The sequence below is a fragment of the Cynocephalus volans genome, chromosome 1 (genome assembly GCF_027409185.1).
Source record: "Cynocephalus volans isolate mCynVol1 chromosome 1, mCynVol1.pri, whole genome shotgun sequence".
NCBI classification, from domain to species: Eukaryota; Metazoa; Chordata; class Mammalia; order Dermoptera; family Cynocephalidae; genus Cynocephalus; species Cynocephalus volans.
Window position 1 is genome coordinate 228,936,126 of NC_084460.1, and position 22,210 is coordinate 228,958,335.

The 22,210-nt window shown below is 42.9% G+C and overlaps 1 protein-coding gene across 14 annotated transcripts in view; it reads right to left on the reverse strand.

Moving 5' to 3' along the window:
• ITGB6 (integrin subunit beta 6) overlaps window positions 1-22,210 on the reverse strand; it is a 126,012-nt gene that overhangs the window by 80,982 nt on the left and 22,820 nt on the right. For 4 of the 14 annotated variants that reach the window (XM_063090196.1, XM_063090192.1, XM_063090195.1 and 1 more), the window contains exon 2: window positions 476-565. The exons of 6 other annotated variants lie outside the window; for them this stretch is intronic. The gene's annotated coding sequence lies outside the window, so the exon portion shown is untranslated. Of the gene's footprint in view, window positions 1-475; window positions 618-8,279; window positions 8,301-20,070; window positions 20,305-22,210 lie in introns of those variants that run through there. 4 more of the 14 variants (XM_063090184.1, XM_063090188.1, XM_063090187.1 and 1 more) reach the window with 4 other exon arrangements.

Sequence of the window (22,210 nt, forward strand, 5' to 3'; positions counted from 1 at the left end):
TACCCCCCCAAAACACCAGGAAGGTGTTTTGGGAGTTGTAGAAACTGCACATATTCACTTGGTCAATCTTTTAACTGACTTGACCTTAGACTGGCTTGTTTGTGGCTGGGCTTATATCCTTGGAGATTAACTTTTAAAGGTGTATTTCTAGGCAAGAGTGTGAAACCTATAAAGAGAAAAACTAATTATAGACTGCTTAGGTTCTTCTCAAAAGCTTATGTTCAATTTTGAGCTCCATTATACACAAGAACCTGGAAAAACGTGGCAAGAATCCTGCAGTGAGAATCCAGAATTATTAAAGAGTTGGAAGATATGACTTTTGGGAGAAAACTGCAGTTGTATGAAATTAGTTGATTTAACTTGAAGAGGAAAGATTGGGGCACAAATTATCTGTGTCCTTGAACTTGCCTCCATTCATTTATTCAATATTAGCTGTTATTTCATTCATTCACCCATTCATTTGACAAGTACTTACTGTCTACTTTGTGTCAAATGTCATTCTTGAATCAGAGGCTATGTCAGTGGACAAAACCAAGATCTTGACTCATGCAGCGTATATTCTAGGCTGAAGGGCAGTGGGCGAAAGACAGACTCTTAAAATCAGGCAGTGATCAGGGCTACGGAATATAATAAAGTTGAATAAAAGGAAAGAGGGGCTCAGAGGGTGTGTTACTTTATTTAGGATAGTCAGGGAGGGTTTTTCTGATTAACTGACATCTAACAAAACCCTAGATGACTCGGGCAACATAGCAAAATGAAAAGGCCCTGAGACAGCCCTGTGCTAGGCACTTTCAAGGGCAACAGGAGTGCAGAAAGGGAAAGGGAAGGAGGTCAGGTTTGGAGGCAGAGGTCAGATCATATGTAGTCTTGACCTTGAATTTTATTTTAAATGTTGGAGTGTCATCGGAAGGTTGAAAGCAAAGGAAAGGTACTTAATTTTAATTTACATTAAAAAAAATTTACTCTGGGCCTCAGGCCTCAGCCATGCCCCCCAACACCTGCAACCAGCCCAGCAATGACCAAGCCACCACTGGAAGCCCCCTGGTCTCCTCTGCAGGAATGAGGGGGCATCAACCCTGCCCCTCCTCTTTCCTCCTTCTCCCACCATATTTCCTTCCCCCTTCCCCTCCCCCCCTCCCCCCCAACTGCTCCATAACAACATCATAGAATGTAAAAAATATATATATTAATAAACTTAAAACAATTAAAAAATTAAAAATAAATAAAATTACTCTGGCTGCTGTGGAAGTTATGATGTATAAGATCAAGATGATATTTAAGGGCAAGATTGGAAGGTATGTGGGGCAAGATAGGAATTTATGGCTGTTGTCGAGGACAGAGACAGAGGTGGTTGGGACTAGGGTATTGGTGATGTATGGAGGGAGGTGGTTAGATTCAGGATATATTTTGGAAACAGACAGTGCTTATGGATTGGATATGGATCTGAAAGTAAGAGGTTTTGGGCTTATGCAACAGAGTGAATGATACTCTTTATTAAGAAGAGTTATACTGGGGAGGGAGCAAGTTTCATGTGGAGGAAGAGAATGAAGAAACTAATAAGTTGGAGATGCCTAGAAGATAAGCAAGTGAAGATGTTATACAGGCAGTTTGATATCTAAGTCGGGAAATGGGGGCAATGTCAAAGTGTAAGCTATAAATTTGGGATCATCCTCACAGATTTAAAGACATGAGACTGATAGTATTTAAAAATACAAGGCTAATGAGATCCCCAAGGAAGCAAATGCAGATAGAGAGGGGCTCTGAGGACTGAGCCCTGAGGCCTGCTAAGATTTCAAGGCCTGGAGGAGGATTCAGTAGAGGAAGGTGTTATGTAAAGAACATTCCATCTTGCTTAAAAGGAACCTTTCTTTGTTGAAAGGCAATTCTCCAAGTTTCTGTCATATTTCTGCTCATCTTGTAAGCAGAGGCACTGACTGCCTTTGTTCTGGACTATCTTTTCAAGGATGTTTATCAAATGAACAGCCTCTGAGGATAGAGATAGTGTCTTTCTTTAGGACAAAGGGAAATTTCTTACAGCTTTGGAAGATAGAGATAGAGTCTATCTCCAAATTAAGGAGCAGATTTGTTTATAGCTTGGGAAGATAGAGATAGTGTCACCCTCCAGAACAAAGAGCAGTAATGCTTACTGCCAATTATAAATGGTTCAGGTGCACTAAACTTGGGGTTCCTCTCTTGTAACACAGACCACTGCATATGCAGGTGACACCTCTTCCCTTTTGTGTCATCCTATAGGAATTGGGTTTGGGGAATTGGCAAAAGAAAGTGCTGATGCTCTGGTCATTGCTATTGCTGTGATTATAAAGTCCTTTGTCTCTGACCCAGGCATCTCATATCTCTGCCAGTATCCATGAATCTGTGACAAGGTAACTCATGAGCTTGCAAGTAAGGTAAAAGCTCAGGCCCTTCAAGGTTCTTGACAGTCTCCTACTCAGAGCTCACCTCTTTATGCAGACTGAGCATGCAACGTTGAAACCTCACCTTGGAAGAAAAGCTCTTGCATCCCATAAGACTGCCCTCGGTTGCTTTATGGAGCACTTACCAAGTGCCAGCCACCGTTAAACATTTTATTATTGCCCTATTTCGTTCCCACAAAACCCCTATAAAAAAGGGGACTATTTTACTTCCATTTACCAGATAAGAAAACTGAGGCACAGAGAATCTATTCAACCTGCCCGAAATCACACTGCTGCTGAGGAAGAAGAGTCCTGGAGACAGGCCGCTGCCCTCCAACCTGAGTCCAGAACCACTGTGCAAACTGCCTCCTGGTAGATGAGAGATGTTCATACAGTCTTAAGAAAGCTGCCAGCAACAAATGGAATTCTACAAGGAACTTTAAGAGTATGTATGTATCTCTATCTCCAGACCTTTCGTTCCAGCTCTAGCTCTGTATCTAGCTAGCTATCTCCTTTTGGTTCTGTTTGTTGTTCATCTTGTGGATTGTTCACCATCAAAAATGAGACAAAGATGTAGTCCTGGACTGTGCAGTCCCTTTTTATCTCTTCTCTGGTTAAAGTCCAGTACCAATCTCTTAAAAACAAAATGAAACACCACATGCTGCCTGGCCTGTCAGGGGAGACTGAAACCGCTGGTCAGGAGTCAGGCCTGGCAGTGAGTTCAAGAGAGGGCGGTCATGGGCATTTCCTGTGGCCGGGAAATGACTCAGGATTAACTCCTGGTCCTTGAGCCGCAGCCACCCTCTGGACTTCACAATGCCCACCACCCCCAGCCCACACTGGAGCTCAGCGTCACTCTGCTAGTTAAAGGCAGCTGGTCCTGTGCGTTTGTCCTGCCTGAGAAGCCAACTCACCTCAGTGTTTGGAAATTCTTTTGAAGTCTAAAAGAACCGAGCTCCTTCTGTGTTTTAGTTTGTGGAATAAGTCCAAAGACGAGACTTTCCAGAAAATACCAGGGAATATGAATTTATTCTGAAGCGACTCTGAGATCTAGACTCTTTCTGCTCCTTATTTCCTATCTGTGCAGCACAGGTAGGTCAGGGCAGGAGGTCCACGTGAACAGACATCGACTCCAAGTGATTCGCTCATCCACAGCTTGCATTCTTTCATCTTTTTTTAAAAAAAGATAATTCAAGAAATCTAACCAAGGGTTAGGATTCCTTGGTTTTGAGCAAATATTTTTTTCTGATAAGTACTGTCTCTTACTTGTGGGGCTGCAATTATTGGGCAGTGGCGTGACTAGTAAACAAGGATTCTGATTCATTTACTCACACACTCAGCAGCATCTATCTATTGAGATGCTACTATGTGCCAGGCATTGTTCTGGGAACAGTGTTGATTAAGACTGGCAATGTCTGCCTCATGGAGTTTGCCTTCCAGTCAGAGAGACAGAAAATAAATACACAAACAAATAAAGACGTGGGTGGTGATAAGAAAAATAAAGAAAGGTAAGAGGTCAGAGAGTGGCTGAGGTGGGGTGGCCAGGGAAGCCTCTCTGCCAAGGTGGCATTTAGGCAGAGCCCTAGGGAGATGAAGGAGGGAGTGTGGCGTGGTTGTCTGGAGGAAGAGCAGTCCAGCCTGTGGGAAGATCAAGTACAAGGCCCCCAAGGCAGGGTGGTTGGGGACAGGCAAGGTGGCTAGTGAGGCTGGAGTGGGTGAGTCCAAGAGGAAATAGGAGACAGGCCAGGGAGGCAATGGGTCCGTGGGGCAGCTCATCAGGGAGGGCTTGGGGGACAGTGGTCAGGACAATGGTCAGGACTCTGAATTTGAATTCTGAGTGAGGTGGGATGATTTTTGGAGTTTTGTGCTGGGAGGCCTATCAAAGGCTATTTCAGCTATTGAAGCTGGAGATGATCCATGGATTATGGTGGAAGCAAGGAAGGTAGTAAGTGGCTGGATTCTGGATATACTTCCAAGTCAGACAGGATTTACGAATGGATGGCTCATGGAAAGGGAAAGAAACCAAGGGATCAGGGATAATTCCAAGAGTTATGGAGGCCCCTACCTGATACCCCACCATCACCAGCAGGTTTCTCCAGCTCTGTCAAAGAGACATGGTCTAACATTTGCCCACCACCAAAGTAATAGTGAGCTCTAATCCACTCTAATAGCCCGTAGAGTGATGAGGATTCATAACTCTGCAAAAGGCACTCTGTGGCAGAACCAGAAAGGTCCGCACTCTGCAGGGAAGTGCTCTGTGGTGAAACTATTTCCATGCTCACGTTAACATTCCTTCAGTGCAGGGAGCGCCTGATTAGCTGGCGTGTTCTATTCTGGAATCCCCCATGACTTTGCATTTGGGGAGCAAAAGAAAACCTGGAAAATCTCCATGGTCCTGCAGTCATTTCTAGCTGTACTGGTAGACTAATTGAGGTAAGTTTTGAAAGCAAAAGAATCTCCCCTAACAGATTTTAAAAAATATATCCCTCATTAGGCCACCTTTAGAAGGCAGGTGAGATGGGCATTTTTTACTTAAAAAAAAAAATCTTGCAAAGTGGAAGGACTTCAGACTTCTTTCAACCTTAAAGATGCAATTTATGCAGCTACAACAGTAAGAGAAGGTTGCTATCCTTTAAAAAGTTGGTTGAATTGGCAGCCAGTGATTATGTTTGAGCAGCATGCTGGAGGAGGTCTGTGGAGGATTTATTGCTTTTAACTGCCGTTTTATGGACTTTTCTGATTGTTTCTGTTGCCCACGCACTGAATCCTATCAGTAAGTTTACACAAAATCCAGTAAAAGACTGTATGATGTGAACACCGTAATTGTTAAAAAGGATAAACAGTAAATTATTCTAACAAGCTAATCAAAATGTCATTAACCTGGTGATGTCTCAAGAATTGGAAGAAGAGAAAGAAGAAAAGCCTTTAAACGCAAATTCGGCTGGCATTTAATTAAAGACGGTATGTTGGATTTTTACACCACAACAGAAGTAATGAATCTATATATTGTTGGGCATAATAACTTTCAGACAAAAAGTGGCTCCAGTAAGCCGTCAGATGTGAGAGACTGAGCATGAAAATCACCCGCCTGTCCTGCAATCTCTGTTGCCACTTGTCTACTCTGGGTGGATCTGGGTTTGCAGATAGTCCTCGTGCCCTCTTCTCAGTGCCCTCTCGCTGTTGAGAGTGTAACAGGGGTTTCAACTGAGGCATAATGCAGCTACAGACTCAACAGTAGTTTCAGCATTTACAAATATAAGGAAGTGATCGTTTTCTTTATATCAAGGAGTTCAAAGTTTTAAAGTTTCCACCAAAACACATATCATAAAAGTTTATTGATAGGAGAAAATTGCTGTTAGTTGCAAATATTTGGGGAGGGTTTTTTGGGGGTGGGTGGGTGTCAAATGTTCCTTATAAGTTGATGAAATTAAGTTATCTTGGGCATCAATAGGGTAATAGCCAATAGCATGTAAAATGTGCTTGTTAGTCCTGATCTCAGTCCAGACCTTGGTGGTTTACCAGATATTTGTCGCACAGTATAAGTATTGAAATGGTTTAGGGCCTAAACTTTAGGCAATCAAGGATAAGGAGGACAGGATTTAAATGTTAACTCAACTGACAGAATAATTTATTTTTGTGTGTGTTGCTGAAGAGAGAGCACGGTTTCACAAACTGTGATCTGAAGAGAGCTGCTGATCCTTGCCCTGATAATAAAATGTTCCTATAGTTTCTTTAATATAGACAATTCAATCCCCCCATCAGAAATTCCTAATGTGCATTAACCTACTAAACACATTAAGAGGAGCCACAGGGAAGAAAATTGCTTACCTCTGTTTAACAATTAAACAAAAAACTATTTTCTTAGGCCAAGCTTTTTTTCTGATTGGCATCCCAGGCTTCATTTACACCTAATACAGTTTCAGAAGTGCTAGAAGAGAGAATAGACGGCACTGGAAGTTTTAATGAAATTTTCCCTAGCCTACTGTCAAGGAGAACCCAGAGTCAACTTTAAAATTTGCCTCATGATGATATTGTAGCCAGATCTCTTGAGAAAACCCAGATAAAAATTCATTTGTTTCCTGCTGCCTTTTGAATCCATCTTCCAATTTGAGGATCTTTCAAGATGGGTTTTCCAGGACAAAATTCTCTTTCTGAGGGAATTCCAGAGGGCAGCTCTGTTTTTGATGATGACATAGTTTTAAAGCATGTGGGGTAGTGATGGCCTGTTATAAATTTCTAGACTCAGAACCAGGCCTTGACCCTGGCTGCTTAAAAAGCCCGGATACAACAGTATGAGTGCTAAGTGACCGAGGCTGGTTTTACTTGTGAAACGGATTTTAAGCACGGCTATCTGTTGTTTTCCTATGATGTACCCTCCACTGGGCAGAGGATCCCAGTGCTGCCTGTGTCTGCCCTCGGCCTGTTCCTTTTTGGTACGATAGCCATCGTCCAGCTGTCCTCTGCCTGTCTGTCCATCTACCGGTCTCACTTGCAGAAGGTCTGGAAGAGTAGCTCCCTTATGAGAACAGCATTCTCTTCTTGGGGTGAGAAGCATCTCTTCAGGCTAAAAAGTGTTCAGCATTTTGTTCCCAACTGTTTTCATTGCTGCTTTCTCAGTACCTTAGGATGCAGGGGTCAGGAAATGTGGAAACAATCTGTTTGAATCTGGATTTCCTCTCCTGACACCATCATTCTCATGAAAAAAAATCTTCACTTCTTCCAATGACCAGTTTTACCAAAAGTGTGATTCTTTCCCTGTTGTAGGACTCAAAGTGAATATTTAGGGAATGGGTCATTTGTCCGCTTTGTGGGATGCCAAAATGGTAAAGAGTCACTACAACTCATCCTGCTTGGTTTTCCAAGAAAAAATGTAAAATATGATGTCGGTGTTTGTAAAAATGGAATCCGGTAGCAGAGAGGAGGGAAAAAGCATGAAGACATGTTTCAAAGGTATATTTGCAATTTGCGAGTCTTTCTTTTTTTCATATTTTTCAGATAAACAAGCTAGGTCTTGTTCATTTGAACTGCATGCAAGTAGTAGAATGGTAGCCAGAAATCATAGTTTGAAAAGATCGAAGAACCAAGAAACACTGAGATGTGAAAGAATGTCTAGTTACTTTGCTTGGCTTTACTTAGCTTTGGAATGAGACAAAATTACAGTTATAATAACAGTTTTGAACAATCCTACCCTAAAAATATAGTGTCATCTCACTTAAAAAAATTATTTAGCCTGGTTCATGGAATATTGCAAATATGAATTCCTTGGTCCTGATAAAAGCCCTAAAACAGTAGCTAGAAATTGCTAAAGAGCTGTCACATTAATTGTTAATGGGTGTTACAGTGTACCAGGCACTGTTCTAAATCTCTATCATGCTGTGAGGTGAGTTACTGATATTTTCCTCATTTAAAAAATAATATTTAATTTGGCACTTTAGAATGGTTTTAGATTAGTACACAGCTTCCATATGCCCCGCACCCAGTTTTCCTTATTATTCCTTATTAACATCTTACATTTGTATGGTACATTCCTTATGATTATTAAGTCAATGTTGATACATTATTATTATCTGAAGTCCATATTTTATTCAGATTTCTTTGGTTTTTACCCAATGACCTTTTTCTGTTCAAGTATCCCATCTAGGATACCACATTATATTTGTTGTCATGGTGTCTCTTGAATTCTCCTCATTTTATAGAAGAAAAAAAAATGACACAGAGAGAGGTTAAACGACTTGGCTAAGACCTCATAGTTACAAAGTGGAAAATTTGGCTTCGAATCCAGGCAGTCTGATGATAGGTGTGTGGTTAACCTTTGTACTAAATTATCGTTACCCTAATAGTGTTATCTGAACTTGAATTACTTACCTGTCCTTCAGGTAGATCGTAGCAGGTATGCACACCTGACCCAGGTGCTCCACCCGTAGTCAGTGACTGGCCAGAGTCACGAGGCAGTTTTCACTGATAGAACTTTAGCTCCCTGGTTCTCAGAGACTTGAGGAGATCCTGGCAGAAACTGGGTGGCTTGAAACCATAGAAATGGATTCTCTCACACACAGTTCAGCAGGCCAGAAGTGTGACAGCAAAGCGTGGGCAGGGTTGGTTCCTTCTGGAGGCGCTGAGGGAGAATGGGTTCCACGCCTCGCCCTGGCTTCTGCTGGCTGCCGGCAATCCCCGCCATTCCTTGACTTGTAGGCACATCACTCTGATGCCCCGGCTTCACATGGCCTTTCCCTCTGGCGTTCTCCTTCTACATCTGTGTCTTCTCTTCTTATAAGGATGCTTGTCATTGGATTTAGGGCTCACCCGAATAATCCAGGATGATCTCATCTCAAAGATCCTTAACTTAATTATATCTGCAAAGACACTTTTCCAAATAAGACCCATGCATAGGTTCGGAGAAGGTGGGTTGGGGGTGGGGTGTAACCTCAGTCAACAATTTCAGCTAATGATCCTTGTCAGAAACACAGAAGGTCTTCACACTTACAAATGACCTCCTCATCAAGCCAGGCTCCTGATGAATGAATTTTCTGTCTGCTGCCCAGTTGATGGACAGGGAAAGGGAAAAACAGCCGGGTAGCCTCAGCTGTTTCTCTGCCCTTTGGTCACCCTCTGTGGTCGCTGGGTGTGGCACTCTTTTCTGCTCAGAATCTTTATCTATGGGACAGAATTCCAACTTGATGCTCCACCCCCCTGCCTATGCTTTCTCCTGCGGTCACTCCTGGCAGCCACAGGACTCTGAGCTGCCTTCGGTAAATTCCTTGTGCATTTGTCATAGACTCTCAGAATGTTAGGGTGGAAAGGGCCTTTAGTGAGCCAACTCCAAGCTCACTCCATTGTCTCTCCATTCCTTTCTCCATACAGTTGTTGAATAGACACACACTGAGTATGTACTCTAGCGAGGCATGTTAGGTGCCAGTTATTCAATGGGCTACTTCCCAGAGCCAACAGTGGATCACCTCCAAGCTACCTGAGTCTGTATCATCTCCAGTGAGGGCTCATAGCTTATGTGTTACCTAGAAACAATCCTTTAATATATTTGTTTTTAATTTGAGGAACTTGGGGAATCTGTGACATTAGAAGGGAACAAAAATTGCATCTTTATTTGCACTAACCCCAGACTGAAATTAAGTATTTCTTTCCATTATAGATGTGGACAACAAACCACTGTAATATTAGCTATACCTGGAACTCTATCCAGAGAAATCATGCATATTTTTCACATCAATTTACAGTTGTTGAAGCTATATCAAAATGTTGTCAACACTTGACACCATGTCATAATCATAGTAATCATGAGATCTGCCAGGCCTTGATATTTAGTGTTAATAAGGAGGTACATGTGTGATTATAACGTAAATTTATTTTTCAGTATTTTGGCAACTGTGTTTCAGTTTAATTGGCTGTCTTTCTAAGCATATGTATTTTATTTTGAGAATTTTAAACCATTTCTTTTTCTGAAAAGGGGTCCATAGCCTTCAACAGACTGAAAAGAAGTCCATGTTATGCAAAACTGGTTCAGAATCCCTAAGTAAGGAAAGGACACTAGTTATGTAAATTGAAGACCCTTTTTCTAGATGCTCCAAAACCCACTGAAATCTCCTTCATCCTTTTATCCATGAAATAAGATTGAGACATATGATATATGATATAGGCCATACAACTGTTCCTGGATCACTCAACTGAAAGTAAAAACTGGCCCTGTGGAAGGCAAAACAAGCATAAACTGGAATTTCCAGATAAGGGTATAGTATTGGGGAGTGACAGGATCAGCTTTTGACTACCTTTGATGTAGGTTAGGCTGATAATTCCAGATCTTTCCGAATGCGAGTGTTAAGAAAGATCCTGAGTTTGGGGAGGATACAGAAATAAGCTCCAACAATGACTCCAAGGTTGAAAACTAAAACTTCTTAAAGAAATGTTTATAGAATCTTATGCACATAATTAATGCATTGATTTATGCATATGTCATAACTTCAACATTTGTTCAAACCATAATTTTTTACCTTCATTAACACCACTAAATTACTTGTGGAGATTCACATTTGAATATACCAGTTGATGTATGGGAATTTTAAACTTAAGCTATTGTATATAATATAGCTCTGTCTGTGTACTCCACATTTCTATTTGAAGAGTAGTGCCATCTTTCTTTATTCATCAAACATTAGGCAATAAATTGAATATTTTGTTAAATTAAATAAATTTGGCTCATTTCATTTTTTAAAAATAATCATATGGGAAAAATGAAGGTGCTGATTATCATATATGAGAAGAAACTGGATTCACTTATGAAAGAAAAGTGCAAAATGAAAAAAACAACGTATATTAGAAGAATGCCACTGAAGACTGTGTAAAAGGGAGGATGCAACCCCTACCTACCTCTACAAATGATAAGAATAATTCTTATACCAACAATATGATTTTTATCAGCCCCAAACCTGCCCACTCCACGCCAAGCTTCTTAGTTCATGAGTAGGTGATTAATGTGGTTTTCAATTCACTTTTAGTAGCCTTAAGTTGTCTCTCATCTCTCAGGGTTTTTCCCCCTCCCTTCATACACATATTACACAACAGGCTAAAACACTATTTTTACGGGTCAATCATCTTTGGTGGTTAGCCATAACCTACAGAACAAAATCCAAATATTGTGACCCGGCATTCAAAGCCTTCCATACCTAACTTTGCCCCAATTTATTATTGTGACTTACTGAGCATGACTTTCCTATGAAAATTCTCACTCCTGTAGACAGGCTTTCTTTCATTTCCCAACAATCGTTTTTTTACCAACCTCTGCTCATACCCTTTTCCTTTCTGGGAATGCCTGCAAACACCCACCACACTTGCTTAGATTATCTATATCCTGTGCATCCTTAAGTGCCAGGTTCAAGTTCAATCTCTTTTTCAGTACCTTAGGCCACAATGCCTGCCTTATGTAAATTTCCATATCCCTGAATATATTACTCATTTGGGATTTATTACAAACTATCTGAAGTTGTGATATTTACTCTCTAAGTAAATCGTATTTCAATTTCTTTGAATCAAGGCTATCGCAACTCCAACCACACAGTAGACATTCAGTAAACTCTGGCATTATCATTTATTGATTATTTGATCTTGGGCCTGTTACTTGACTTATCTGACCATTAGTCTTCTGATTGGTAAAATGAGAAAAATTGCTACTTTGCAAGATTGTTGTTAGTATTAGAGATAATATATGTCAAGGGTCTTGTATAACATATTACAATAAGGTATGTCTACCCTGTGGTAGCTTATCATTTAGTTGGAGAAATAGTTATAAATTTAAAAAAGCAAATTGGTATAGGGAAGAATACTAACAAGGAGCTGGAAGACTTAAATCTCATTCCAACTTAGCCTCTCAATAAATTAGTGATTTTTCTGCTTACTCTTCTCCTAGTCCAATTTCCTCATATCTAAATTGGGGAGAGGTGATATGTATGGGATAGAAAATCTCCCAGGTTTTTCCCCACAGTAATAAACAGTTATTCTAGATACAGAAAATAAAAACAAGAGCAGAGAGCTGCAATTCTGAATTTAGAGGGGTGGAAAGAGGGGAGGACAATTATTCAAGAAAAATTTTTAGAAGCTGAGATTTGAGGCAACTCTTGAAGAAATTGAAGAACATAAAGTGGTTGAAAAGAGAGCGTGGGGGAGGGGACAAGAAGCAGCACAAGCAAAGATTAACATCACAAGCTAAATCTCAGAGTAGTTGTGAAGGAAACCATCAGACCCTTGGCTGGATCTGAGGAGTTGGGGCTGAGATGCAGCTGGACATGAAAGGGAGGAGCAGTCGATGGAAGCCTTGAACATCAGGCTGCAGAGTTTGGATTTGATCTGATTGCCAGTAGGGAGCTGCTGAAGGTTCCAAGCAAGGAAATGACAAAATGATACTCTACTCGCATTTAGGAGATTACATCATGGCAGCTACTCCACTATTGGTGCAATGTGGAGATACCAGAGTCAGGGAGACCCAAAAGCATCTCAGAAACACTTCTACTGGGGCCAGCTGAGATTAGATTTATCACTCCCTGGAATTTAACAATACAGGTGTGAGGTGATAGGATCCTTGATTAGGATGGCACGGCAGATTGTCTTATTGATCAAAATATTTATTTAATCTCTCTAGGAGAATGTTATGCATCTGTATTCAATGATGTCAAGCTTGGCCCTGTGACTTGCAGTGCCCCTCATTTAAAGAGTATCATACTTCTCTTCCTCTTGAACTCAGAAGTCATGTGGCTTTCTTTAACCAATAAAACACGAGTAGATGTGATACATGCTACTTCCAAGCAGAAGCGTTAAGAGCCACTTTTTTTTTTTAATATATTATTTATTTATTTATTTATTTTTTATTTTTTGTTTAAAAAAATTTTTTTTTTAAATTTTATTTTGTCGATATACATTGTAGCTGATTATTGCTCCCCATCACCAAAACCTCCCTCCCTTCTCCCTCCCCCCCTCCCCCCCAACAATGTCCTTTCTGTTTGCTTGTCGTATCAACTTCAAATAATTGTGGTTGTTATATCTTCTTCCCCCCCCCCGGTTTGTGTGTGTGTGTGTGTGTGTGTGTGTGTGTGTGTGTGTGTGTGTGTGTGTGAATTTATATATTAATTTTTAGCTCCCACCAAGAAGTGAGAACATGTGGTATTTCTCTTTCTGTGCCTGACTTGTTTCACTTAATAGAATTCTCTCAAGGTCCATCCATGTTGTTGCAAATGGCAGTATTTCATTCGTTTTTATAGCTGAGTAGTATTCCATTGTGTAGATGTACCACATTTTCCGTATCCACTCATCTGATGATGGGCATTTGGGCTGGTTCCAACTCTTGGCTATTGTAAAGAGTGCTGCGATAAACATTGGGGAACAGGTATACCTTCGACTTGATGATTTCCATTCCTCTGGGTATATTCCCAACAGTGGGATAGCTGGGTCGTATGGTAGATCTATCTGCAATTGTTTGAGGAACCTCCATACCATTTTCCATAGAGGCTGCACCATTTTGCAGTCCCACCAACAATGTATGAGAGTTCCTTTTTCTCCGCAGCCTCGCCAGCATTTATCGTTCATAGTCTTTTGGATTTTAGCCATCCTAACTGGGGTTAGATGGTATCTCAATGTGGTTTTGATTTGCATTTCCCGGATGCTGAGTGATGTTGAGCATTTTTTCATATGTCTGTTGGCCATTTGGATATCTTTCTTAGAGAAATGCCTACTTAGCTCTTTTGCCCATTTTTTAATTGGGTTGCTTGTTTTAAGAGCCACTTTGACGTCTCACCGTCTTCTCTTTTTCTTCTGCCATGTATCTAGTTATGTTTCTGATAGGAGCTTCTCCTTCAGCTTAGATACTGGGTGGAAAAGGGTGTTCAGTAGAGCTGCAGTTGACCCATAGCCAACATACAATATTTGCAAGAAATAAGCATTGTCGTTGTAACCTACTGAAATTTTGGAGTTGTTACTGCAGCTTATTTTAACCTTAGCTGACAGACACAGATGATAACTGTAAAAGAAGACTCCATTAAAAAGAAAAAAGAGGGGGAAGGGAGTTGCTAATTCAACAAGGAAGAGGAGAGCAACACCTCGTGAACTTGGGCACTCGAAGATTACCTCAACGGTGATGAGGACCCTATTTGAGGTAAGTGGGAGGCAAAGGGATCCTTAATCCTGTTCTTGACTTTCTCAGTTAGAGCTGACATTAGGACATCCACAGGGAGATTTCTTGGGTGTCAGGCCTAACTTGACCTACTTCCCACTCATCTGTTCTCTAATTTGACCCTGGTATGAGGAGGAAGGTGTTAGATACAGTGGAAAGTAGCATTCCCAGGGCTCCCAAACCAGATAGGTAAGTATGTCCCAGGAATTTGGCTTTTAATCTATAGGTGGTGGGAGTAATGAGATGAGATCTATGCAGTAGAAATGAATATGGAACTAACAGCAGTGACTTAGAGGGACTGCAGATGGGAGCAGGTATTAATAAATCTGGGCAAGGGGTGAAGGGGGTCTGACTGGGTACATGGAAATGCAGAAAGATGGACGTCTTAGAGATCAGCTTCACATGACCAATTCACAGACTTTACTATTACTTGATAGCATGTTTGTCCTTTATGTTACACCTGAAATCTCATATTTTCAACAAAACTTGCAAAAAAAAGGAATTCAGAAATTCATTTCCTCTCACAATAAACCTGTTACAGAGCCTGCCTTATCTTCCATCTAAATGCCAAGCCCACTTGTCATAATAATATTGATGATGATGACAATGATGATGATAAAAATAATAGTTATTTAGTGTCTACTATGGTGCTATGCACCTGGCACTGTGCTAAGCATTTTATATACATTTAATCCTAACTGCGAGTGAGTCATTTGTTAGTCAGTGTCTCTGAGCTCCAGCCCCAGCCCTCTATATCCTGCTTTGTGATGCTGAAGCTGGGACTCTGCAATCCCATTTCTGCCTTGCCAGCTGCTTCATGTCAGGCTCTGCCAACAGGAGTGATAGAGGGAAGCTGCAAGTCTGGGGTAGCGAGGAGGGACCTGCTCCTTCTTGTCTGCTTGCTGTTGGCTTCCTGTTCCAGTAATGTCTCTTGAGCCATGATTCCTCACCCTGGCAGTGGGTTTATTCCAGAAGCAATAGTCAAATCCAGTTTTTCCACATTTACAGAACCAGCCTCTTCACTCCCACTCAGAGAGAGACCCTGTACCAACCCAGCAATGCCCCTTCTTAGAGGTCTGTGTCTCAGCCCTGCAGGAATCCTCCTCTAAGTTTTAATAATTCAACCTCCTTTCCTTTGGGCTCCCAGCCCTAAGGGTAGTGGCTACTTCCAACATTTGCTACCTCAAGGATACCTTAGACTTATCTTTCTACCCTGTCAGTTGCCTGGTTAACAACTTTGCACCCAATCAACAGTTATTTGTATTTAATTCTTTCTACTGAAATAACTGGTGTCATTTCTGTCTCCTGCCAGGAATGACTAGTACAGTGAGGTAAATATTACTCTTTCTTTTTTATAAATAAGGTAACTGATGCTTAGGATTAAGAGAGTTTAAGTAACCTGCCCAGTGTCACGCTGCTAATAATTAAATCCAAGTCAGACTTCAGACCTCCCTTTTTCTCCAGATCCTTGGTCATTACTGCTCCTGTCTCTGCATCATTTTGGGTCTCATTATCTTGCTCACTTTCACAGTCTCCTTTTCTCTGTGTCTCCGTGTTGGTTTATGCCATCCCTTGGCAGACTGCTCTGGAGCAGGGCCTGCTAATTTCCCCACCCGCTGAGCACAGGGCGGACGCCCAGGGAGTGCGTGGTGTATATGGTGTCAGTGCAGCCCTGCTGGGTTCAGAGCTGCTGGGACCCACGTCCGCCATGTCCTGAGTTCAGGCCTTGGCACACCAGGAACCCCTGTGCAGCTCTCTGTCTGCTCAGCTTCCTGGCAGCTTCAGGAGAAGAGAACTGGAGCACCAGGGCATAGACAGCTGACAGCTGGGGGAGGGCACAAGCCTGCCTAGAGCAGGCAGGCTGTGGGATCTGCTGGGAGTTCCCCAGTGTTTGACCTCTTTGTTTGGGAAGGAAGCATACACTTTAAATCTTTGTCCTCTATGAATAAGCCCATCCCAATGTAATGTGGCTTTGCTTAGCTCCGTAGCTGGAATGCCCTTCTTCAAGCAAAACACACAGAACAATGCAGACAGTCCATCCTCTCAGCCACCGGTTTCCAGACCTGGGAGTCTCCTGCAGGTCTGATGAGGTGGCGGGTGCTGTGAGTGAGGCTGGGCCTAATGGAATGTGGGAGGAGGGTGAGTCGCAGCTTGGCTCCCGCCCAGGCTTCCAGGCAGTGTGACCTAAACCCTCCTTGCTTGCTCCTCAGCAAAGCCTGGCAGGGAGGGAAAGTGCTGGTCTCAGTCAGTATCAGGCCTCACCTGGCCTGCCCTCGGCCTCATGGCCCTCCCTTCGACTGCACCTGGCTCTGGGCTACAGATGATCAGGCTGAATCCTGGAAGGTGGGTGGGGGTGGTCTGGGAGGCAGGCAAGACCCTCATGCCACTCATCATGCCCTTTCCCTGATTTCGTAGATTCAGTGAGGCTGGAGGACTGATCATCTGCAAACGACTAAGGACGTGGGAAGGGCCAGATGTTCATTGTGCTCCTGATGTTGCTGGACATTGTTAACTGAACAAGCCAAAGTTTACGGATTGCTTACAGTGTGCTGAGCACGGGGATGAAGGTGCTAACTCAACTCAGATAACGCTTGCATAGCAGGGCACTTGGGGAAACACAATTCACATTGTCGACACTGTAGATTTGTATGTTTATTGTGGCCATTTTCTAGGAGATGGAGGTAAAGTGTCTTGAGGAAGTGGTGCCTTTTCCTAATTTGCATGAAGGCACCCGATGGGCACTACTAGTCTTCTCAGACCACCCCCCTTCCTCACACACATACCCTGCCGACATTTCTGTTTGCATCTATCGTATCTATATACAATAGATGCATAAGAGCTTTTTTCTTTATTTTTGGAGAGGGGAGTTGGGGAAGAAGTTGTTGGAGGAGGGAACAAAGTGGGGAGGATGGAGGAGCCAATATGTCTTCTACTCTTCATCCAGCTTGGAGGACTCTAGACACTGTGGTCATGGGGCGGATGGCCAAAGCAGACAGAAACTGCTTAGTAAGTCTCGGTGAGGTGAGGGTGGTCAGTGAACTGCCTCTGGGCACAAGAACAAGGATCTGGGAAAGGCCCTCTCCCCCCTGCACGGCATCCAGCTCTCTTCTGGCCCTCAGAACCACAGGCCTCGGGAGTGGCAGCAGCTGCACCCCCAGCAGGAACCCTGACCACCCAAGGATAGGTGATGGCAGGGAAGTTCTCTGTAGCTTGTGAGTGAGAAATGTGACAAATGTCAATTGGAGACCATGGTTGTTCCCCTGCTTTTGGTGGGTATATAAACATCAAAGACTTTGGAGACACACCTACCTAGCAATAGCTGGGGGATCTTTGGGGAAAGCTGGGATCCTGCTGCTTTTCATACAGCAGATATTTAGGGAATGTTGGGGGAAGTGTAGTTTGCTATTTCATATCATGGGATCAGGGTGGTCCTGTATAAGGACATGACTCTGACAGAGGAGCCCAACATGCGGTGAGGGGGCATTTCAGGAACAGGAACACATTGGTTGCATGTCAGGCTGTCCTGGGTGCCAGGAACTGCAAGTCATCTGGTCCCAGACAGCACTTGGGTTTTGCTCTCAATGAGATGGGGAGCCATTGGAGTAGAGGAGTAACGTGTTTTGATGTGTGCAGATAAGGCTCTTAAATCAGCAGCCATTTTGGGTTTGCTCACAGGAATTTTTCACAGTGATACTATTATTCTCCCCATCGTAAAAGCAGGAAAGCCTTGCTTAAGTAACCTCCTGAACGTTAGCCAGTGTGGAACAGGAGCTGGGACTCGAACTCAAGCAGAATGAGCTATGCTTTTTTATTACTGATGGATATTTCCTCTCCATTGCTGAAAAAACTCATCATGCCGCAAGAAGCTTTTCCTTCCAGCCTAGTACCCTCCATGCCTGCCAAGTCCTTTCTGACCTCCCAGGGACTGACTTCACTCTGCAATCATCCTTCACACTTGCTGCAACGCCCACCTGTCGGTGTTCTTTTGGGATGCGAACGCCTTTGGGTTAAGGATCTTATCTCAATTTATGGGGAGACCCTCCTGGCATTCGGAGATCTAGTCCCATTAAAGCTTGTACATTTATTTAATTAAAAACAAGTCCAAATGCTGAGGTTTGGGAAATTGCCTGCCTGGTAATGCAAATCTATAAATCCCACTTCCTGCTGCTTCCAGGCTGGCTGTAAATACCCTGAAAATTCAGCTTCACTGGAAATGTTTTGACCGTTCTGCTTCTGGCGCAATAGGTAGTAATAAATAAAAATGAGAAGTGGTGGGAGAAAAACTAGATTAAATTTATTTAAAGCTTTAGAGGGCTCAGCTCAGGGAGGGTAGTTAAAGGCTTCTGGTATGTTCCTGTCATGTCTGACATGGTTCTTTAACTCCTAAGCCCAAGTCCTCCAGATCTGTACAGCTATCTCTTGTCTCCCTGATGACTCACTGTTAGCTCTAAAGTTAGTGGGGACAGATGACTCACTAGCATTTCAGAAGCAACAGTTGATGGAAAGAGCCTCAGTTTTGCTATCAAACTAGGGCAGTTATATATTCCCAACCAAAAGCAAGCACCAAACCCTGACGGGGGTACCTGTGAAGTATTCATGAGGCAGAGAAGCAGAATGTCTGAGATTGGTGGGGTTCTAGGAAACCCGGATGCATGGGCGCCACATGTCATATGAACTTGAAGTCAGAGTCATGAGCGACCTGAATTCTCAGAAAGGGCTTGCTACCTACCGTTTAAGGACTGATACATTTCCTAAAAGAGACACCCCCTTTTTGGTGATAGCAGCTACAGTGATGCCACAGGAACAGTTACAAAATGCCAACTAGACCCAAGATGCTGCAATCCCAAGGCCATCTGAGCTCACCCGACAGTCCCTAAGGGATCTACTTGATTAAGTCAAGCTTTGAGATAGGCAGACTTCTCCGAGCGGGTGGTGATGCTGCCTGGATTCCATATGGACCAGTGTGACCAGCAGGTCTACTGATCTGCCCCAGGGAGACCCATCTAAGGAAGGGTAAATGAGATGCAGAGGTGAGCAAACACCTGCCTACCCTGTGAACATTGTCATCATCTTTTGTCACAAAGACCCACTTTCTCTCCCCACTCCTATCCCTGCACTGACCCAGGGATAGCCTTTTAAGTCTATTCAGAGGTTCCTGGGCTACTCAACAATGGCTAATAGCCTATTGGCTTTTTTGTTTTTTCTTCTCAATATATAGATACAATGTGTGATGATCAAATCAGGGTAATTAGCATATTCCTCATCACAAAAATTTATCATTTATTCGTGATGAGAGCATTTGAGCTCCTCTCTTCTAGCCATATGAGAACATACAAGAAATTATTGTTAACCATAGTTGCCTAGCACTGCTGTACACCACTAGAACTCATTAAGTCTCCATCCTGCCCACTGAGGAACTTTTATTCTAGTTGCTTAGCAGAGGCATTTGCCACGCTCACTCCTGTGGCCCTAGATTGTAATGATTTCTGTCATTCTGTCAACATAGCACACAAACACACATGTGAATACACTCCACAGATCGTATACAGTCGACCTCCATGTCCATGGGTTCCGTATCCACGGATTCAACCAACCGTGAACCAAAAATATTTGGAGAAAAATTGCATTTGTATTGAACATGTACAGACATTCTTTCTTGTTGTTATTTCCTGAACAATAGAGAATAAGAACTATTTACAGAGCATTTATATTGTATTAGGTATTATACGCAATCTAGAAAAGACAAGGTATAAGGGAAGGGATGCATAGGTTATATGCAAATAGTACGCTATGGTATATCAGGACTCGAGCATCTGTAGATTTGGGTATCCATGGGAGGTCCCACAACCAATCCCTCGTGGATACCAAGGGACAACTGAGTACACGTACACACACAGAGGTTTCCAATAAACAGGATGAAACCAAATGCATAAATCTTTTCCACAGTGGGGTGGCTGGACCACAACAAAAGTAGGATTGTTTCATTACCTTCTTATTTTGCTTGAACTCAATTCTATTTCAGTAGAATTTTAAAATTTTTCCTGGGAAGGTTAATGTGAAAGGCCTGATTCCCTCTGCGTCATTAGGAATGTGTCTCCTCCACAGTTTTGCCTCTGGAGATGAGCTCCCAAGTCAGAAAGAATACTCATTGCTTCTTGGAATTTGATTGTTTCAGGTAATAGATGCTGCGCACCTACTACGTCCAAGATCCCAGCTGTGCTTCTGAAGATGTAAGAATGGATAAGTTAAAGTCTCTGCCCTCCCACAAACAAAGCTTAAATGTCTTTGCTAGCAATATGAAAGACAAGTGACATATGTTTATATTTACCTCCTAAATGTGTAACTTTTTAGGTCCAATCTCCATGGAACCATTTTGCCACAGATCTTTTGATAATACGGGGCTCCTTTCTGTAGGAATTACACTGCTACTGCAAGGAAGGAAACTCTTTTCCATATTTTGTAAACTTATGAATACAGCCCCAGGGCAGAAGCGATTACAGTGAGCTCCTGTTAATTAATTATGCCTCTTTGAGCTCAGAAGCAGAGAGGCTGGTGGGCTTGGAGTGCCATCCCAGCAGCTCGTGGAGGGCTGGGGCCACAACAGGGCTATTGTTCTGCCCACCATTGCCTTTGGCTCCCCCTTGGCCCTGGTACACAATTGCCTTCCAGCTGGGTAGGTTTGAACCTGTTTGCTGAACCTCCTTGGCAGGTATGTAACCAAATGTTCCTAGCTCTCCGCAGCCTGTGGGGGCCAATTAGATCACATTTCCACTCAAATTTTGCTAGCTGATTGCTCCATCTGCAAAATAACTCTTGTCTCCACACCTCCCCTTTCTCAAAGTCTCTCTCCTTCTTTGGGGGAAATCTGTAGGATGTGTCAAGTATGCTCAGAAACAGTTTGCAGCTCTTGGATGTTCATGGTTGTCAGCCATTTGAAGCTGCCACTCTGTTGGTGCCCTGTGTCCCAATTCCTCTGACTGGGGCCCAAGTCTCTGCCTCAGCCCCACCTGGCACAAGTGGCTGAGTTGCTGGCTGAGGCCTCCATGAGCTTTCAGGTACCAAGGCCATGCAGAACTCTCTGGTGACGTGGGGGCTTGGTGGACTAGGACATCGGCATGGCTCGGACTGGAGCACCATGATGTCTCTCATGAAAATCTTCCTTATGATGCTTCTCTTATTCAAGTCCTGTCTTTGAGTGTCACAAAGCGAACCTTTGGCCTCTGCCCCACCTGCCACATGCCACAGAGCTCTGTGTTCCGTGCATTCCTCCTCATGCTGTGGGTGCCACACCACATTCCCTGCCAAGCTAGGAAAACACCCTCACCCCTCCCTGTGCTGTTTTTACAGTTTGAGTTCCAAAGCTGCTCTGCTGGGCCTGAGGACGTAAAATTTTCTCATGCCCACAGCTCCTCAGCTTCTGGCTCTAGTTTTTGCTCTCCCTGGAGGCTCAAGGCCTGCTGTGCCTCTCTCTGTTGACCTGAACCACCTCCCCCATTCTCCCTTAGTGTCCGTCCCCTGTCCCTCATTCATTAAATCCTTGCAGATTAACCATGCAAATAAATGCTTGGAGAGTGCAGGTGGATCCTGGTCTTATGTGTCTGATCCCAGTTAGGCTCAACTGGTCCTGCTACAAAAAAAACATTGAGCCTCTAACATGAGTATTCCTTTTTCTGGCATTAGACAGAAAGCAGCTTACAGCTTCTCGGCAGCAAGGTCCTTGATTCCTTTTCCTTAATTTCCCCACCTTGTTTCCCACAAGGATCAAATGAGATAAATGTGGTAAAAGTTATACCTAAGTTGCAAATGGCCATGTCAGTGTAGTATAATGTTAAAACTTTGCATACTGTTGATACTCCACAGGTATCATTATGGAATGACTGTTGGTCATGACACTTATTATTTATTTTATCCATTAAAAAATACTTATTAAACACCTACTATGTGACAGACTGTTCTAGACACTGGAGACATAGAGATGAGTAAGAAGAGAGATATCCTAATGGGAAAAGATGAAGGCTAAATAAATTAATTAAAACAATAAACAAACAAATATCAGATTGTGATAAATTCTCTGCAAAGAATTGATTTAGAGTGATGTGATGGAGGGTGAGTGGGTGGTTCCCCTAGA